Consider the following 5,150-nt stretch of genomic DNA (forward strand, 5'->3'; position numbering starts at 1 on the left):
CGGCTCTGGGCGTCCCGGGGACGGACTGACTCTCAAATCGATTTCTCAGGTAAGATCTCATATACAGCTACTTTCTATAGCCTTTTTATTGAATTCTTTAAATGTTTTAACTCGCTCCTTGTACCTGTTATTCCTTAATTTTCACAGAAACTATTTATTTCCGAAAAAAATTCAAGGGAAACCAGGGTTATAAGAATGACGTATTTTACCCGTTTATCGATGATTATTACAATACTTGCAGCTTATCTTTAAATCAATATCTGTAACAGGCGGCATCTACAACCTGCTATGTTGCAGTTCATCCGAATTTGAAAGCCATATCAGGAAAATACTTTGCAGACTGCAATGAAGTATCTGCTTCTAACGTTGCACAAGAAACCGGTGGTTCTTCTGCTTCCTTGCTTTTGCTTGATCTGCTTGGATGATGCAGCGCAGCTGTATTCCTGTTTATCAGTAGCAGGACTGGGACGAGCAGAACCAGAAGTTGCTGCATCAGACAGCTCCGAAAGCGCGCATATGCTCAATCTAAACTGGCAAATATTCTACACACAAAAGAGCTTGCGTTGAGACTCGAGGTAACCTTAATCTTGAGCTACGTTTTCCATAACCGCTCAAATTTACAATTTTTTTACAAGGAATAAACATTTAACACAAGTTTCCGTCTAGAATGCAGAAAATGAAGGCCAATGTGACAGCAAATTCTATCCATCCAGGCATTGTAAGGACCAGAATTACTAGAGACCGCGACGGACTTCTCACAGGTAACAGTAATATGTTTATCTTGCTTTGTTATTTTTTGTATTTTCTTCTTGGAAGCTAGCCTGCAGCTCAATATCATATTCTCGGAAAAATTGATGAAATAATTGCTTTGCCTTCTGCCGATTTGGTTTTCTTCCTTGCATCAAAACTTCTCAAATCGATTTATGTTGACGCTGCGACGCTGTTGAAGAAAGCTATGGACGGCATGGAGAAATAGTTCCGAAGCCTCCTCGGGGAGCTCTCGCCAGATTGTCTCGTCCATAGCCGCACTGGTAACCTGGCCATTTATACCCTTCCTCCTAAGTACACGAAAACCCTGAGTAAACAGTAAGACTAGACTAGATTCTTATTATTTGTAGCATGGTTCTGGCAGTGTTTTGCAGGTCTGGAGAGCCATGTTTCAGGTCTGGAGAGCCATGTTTCAGGCACAAGTGTTGCAGATTTGGAGAGCCATGGTGGTTCTCATGGCCTTGTTTCCCACGTTCCGTACAAACACGTTGGTGCGTACAAACACGTTGCTGCATGCATGTCGATCACATGTCTCCTGTGTAACGTGTGGCCTCGTCGTGAAAGTTACACCTCACGCGAAGTATCGTTGACTTCAGTTGCAATCTTAACCCCAAAAAAACGCAATTTTTATACAGTGCTATTAAATTTCTTTACTTTCTTTACGACATTGAACGGTTTAAGTCAAAAGCTATAATTAAAAATTAGCCCACTGGAATTTCTTCATAATTTGTTAGTGTACAGTATTTTTATAATCAAAATATATTTCCTTTTTGGTCAGATAATCTTCTTGGTCATTAGCTTGATGAAATAAAATTAAAATATATTTGTTAACGATATCGAAATCCATTACAAGTAATTATTACCTATGAAACGGGCGTTGGGTAGATACATTATTATCCTAACATTTTGCTTACTTTTACATAGCTACGTAATTATTATTTACGTATGTAACTCAGATTCAATGGCTTCCTGCCTGCCACTGAATGTGAGGGTAGTGCATCGTGGTGCTCCTGCATCTTTCTGAAAACATTTGACTTTCAACTGTTATGCTACGGATTAGGACTTGCAGCAACACTTCTCTTCTGTTCTCCAAAGCTGGGAACCCATTCATAACCTGCACGTCTGCATGATATCTGAGAACAGTATTGTCCTGTAGCATCCGGTGCACGGGAGGACTGAATGTTCTTATAGGCTTCATTCAGACTAATCTCTTCGACAGAATTAGCTGGTAAGATCATCAAAACGTACACAATTATAAGCAAATAAAGTGTTGCTCCAAATCACAACAATTCAAACCATTCGCCATTGAAGACAATCCAAATCACAACAAAACTTCTGCTTAAATTCCAACACTCTAGATTATAAATAGCATAATGCACTTAGAACCGATGGTGATCACGGTTTCAGGCTTTTCTTTTACTTCACTGGTTTGCACCCAAGAAACTTAGTAACGGGTAGTGATATTAACATTGTACCCAGCACTCATATAATATATAATATATCTGAATATCATCCGAATCGAGCTGCCATGAAATTCAAATACTTCTGGAACTGGATTACTGCGTGGCAAGCTATGACATAATCACGATGCTTCTCTGGTCAATTTACTAGAACAAATAGCAAGCACGCCTTGGACATAGTCCTGTTAGGGTTGACATATACGGTAACAAACAAAAAACTACTCAGATTCGTTTGCATATGTTACATAATATAATCCACGGACATCCACGTCCATTTGCTCTTCTAATACATTATCCTGACGCGCTGTTTACTCCATTGTGATCCTCATAGTGGTCATACCCTTGATGCTTACGCTATTCTTCCCTCTTGCAGGAACATACCCTTGATACTTACGTAGCTCCGTGCTTTAGCTCGCACCGTCTACTCTCCTTTGCTGAGCACTAGTCTACTCTCTTTTGCTGAGAACTACTTCAAATCTGCGGGGAGTAACTTACTCCACTAGATCTCCTGCATTTTTGTAAGCTATCCTGCATTTTTGTAAGCTATTACGATTAGCATGAACTAAGAGCTTGCCAAGATAGCTATGACACATCACGTATTATGCAGGCTGAACTTAGTGCAGGGACTCGCTGCTTCGCAGCCTCCCTTGTTTGTTTTTGCACCTTAAAAGTTGTTGCAATTTCAAAACGTTGTCCGCTCGTGAAACGTCTTACATACACCCCCACAAGGACATCTCTAAATCTGCAAAATGAAAGGGCTTGTTTATCTATTTGTGGACTAGTAAAATTAAGTTTTCTGGTTTTTTATGACAGTATTTGATGATGAAATCAGTATTAGAAATTTTAGATGGTTTATAAAAATTTTACATATTTTATTTAGCAAATCTTCAACAACAATATGAATAACAATATATAAATAATTGTGAAAGTCATTTATAAATTCAATTAAATTTTAGTTAATATTCTTGCTGGTCATTTTAGGTATCCACTCATTCAGGTTGAACGGACAAAATTCAAAAGCACACATGCAATAATTAACAGGTTATAATGGGCAACAAGGCAGTTTATTTTAGAATCGGAAGTGGAAAGATCCGCCTTACTAATTAGGTATGCTCAGCAATGTGGAAGATAATATATTAGGTTAATATTTAAAGTTAAAAAAGTTGTATGGTTTGCTTTTATTGAATTGTTAAGTTTGGTTGAATAATTATTATATTATATTTTGAATGTGGATTGATTTATTGAGGGTTGGTGTAAGTTATTGATGGTTTTTATAATATTTTATTAGCAATGTAAATTTGAAAAGGTAATATTTTGTAATTGTACTTACACAATGATTGTGAAAATGTTGTAGAAAGATGAAATGTAGGAAAATGAATTAGCCTTTTGAATTATATATTTTTTATTTATAGAAATTGTGTCTAACTATGTGAATGTTGAGTTTCCTAATATTGGTATATTATTTTTCATGTAAAATATGAATATGTTTCTAATTGAAAAACGAAGATCCATAGATATCAATGTTGTTGTCCACTTTTTAGAGCCACCAACTAGGTCCATTGTCAAGACACAACTAGGTTTGTGCTCCCAAACCTATATTCGAAGCAGTGAAAATCATGGCTCACATAAGATTACTAGTGTAAAAACAAAAAAATATATAAATAAATTCAAAAAACCACATCTGTGTTCCTATCGCTAAAAACATGCATGTGTTCCTAGTGGTTGGAATGCATGCGCATGTGTTAGGAACTTTAACACATCGGAAATGGTTTAGGTGGGGTTGGAAGGGAGAGGGAGGGATAGAAATGCCAAATCGGAAAGAAGACGGGGGGACAAAAATGAAGGGGTGAGGGAGGAGAAAATAATTGGAGATAAAGAGAGCGAGTGTTGAAAAATGATAGAGATAGGTAAAGAGCGTGGGGGAGAGACACAGAGAGAGAGAAAAAGAGAGAGTGTGTTGTGGGAGACACAAGGAGGTGGAGAGAGAGACAAAGTTGGAGGGGGGTTATTCTAGAGAAGGGATTGATGGATAGAGAGAGGGAAGAGAGAGAGTGTGTGAGTGGGTGAGTGAGTGAGAATTGTGTAGGGAGGAGAAATAGAGTGTGTTCCTTGTGTTATCAATGTTCACACATTCATGTAGTTAGGAACTTTGACACATGGGAAATGGTTGAGGTGGGGTTCAGTTGAAGGGAGGACGAGGGAGGGACAAAAATACCAAGGGAGATCAAGAGAGAATAGGGGGTGGGGAAGAATGAGTGGGTGAGTGAGGAGAAAATAGTGGGAGAGAAAGAGAGAGAATGAGAGTCAAAATGAGAGAGAGATAGGTACACACACTAGGGAAGGGAGAGAGAGGGAAATTGTGAAGGCGAGAGGGAGAGAGAGTTGTGGGAGACATGGGGGGAAGAAAGTGATCTAGTTTTAGGGTGTCATTGTGAAGGAAGGACTAAGGAAAGGAAAGAGAGTGAGTGAGTGGGAGAGAGGGGAGAGAAAGAGAGAGACTTGAGGAGGGGCAAAGAGAGAGGAAGAGTGAAAGATAAATAGATGATGTGGGGAAGAGAATGAGAGAGGGAGAGGGAGAGAGATAGAGAGAGAAAATGATAAAGGGAGGGAGACAGAGCTAGAGAGAGAGAGAGGTTGTTGTGAAGGAAGGGTCGAGGGAGGGAGAGGTGGATACGTAAATAAAGGAAGGGGGAGGAAGATGGGAGGGAGGGAAAGAAAGAGAAAGAGGGAGTAAGGGGGGAGAGAGAGGAAAGAAAGATTGATAGATAGAGAGAGAAATGGGGAGAGAGAGAGAGTGAGAGACAATGAAGGATAAGGAGAGAGGGATGGAGATAGAGACAAAGATAAAGGTGGGAGATATAGGGGGAGAGAGGGAAAAAGAGAGTCGGGTAGAGTGTGAAGGAGTAATGGATGGAGATAGAG

General features: G+C 39.3%; 1 long non-coding RNA gene across 1 annotated transcript; it reads left to right on the forward strand.

Annotated features, from left to right (window-relative positions):
* The first annotated feature begins 828 nt into the window (after window positions 1-828).
* LOC149262657 (uncharacterized) lies at window positions 829-1,172 on the forward strand. The gene is made up of 2 exons (XR_016249494.1): window positions 829-1,031; window positions 1,133-1,172. It is a non-coding gene; the product is annotated as an uncharacterized LOC149262657 (long non-coding RNA).
* The last annotated feature ends 3,978 nt before the right edge of the window (window positions 1,173-5,150 follow it).

Source organism: Pinus tabuliformis, chromosome 6 (genome assembly GCF_031772625.1).
Source record: "Pinus tabuliformis cultivar Carrire ecotype Pingquan chromosome 6, CPIR1, whole genome shotgun sequence".
NCBI lineage: Eukaryota > Viridiplantae > Streptophyta > Pinopsida > Pinales > Pinaceae > Pinus > Pinus tabuliformis.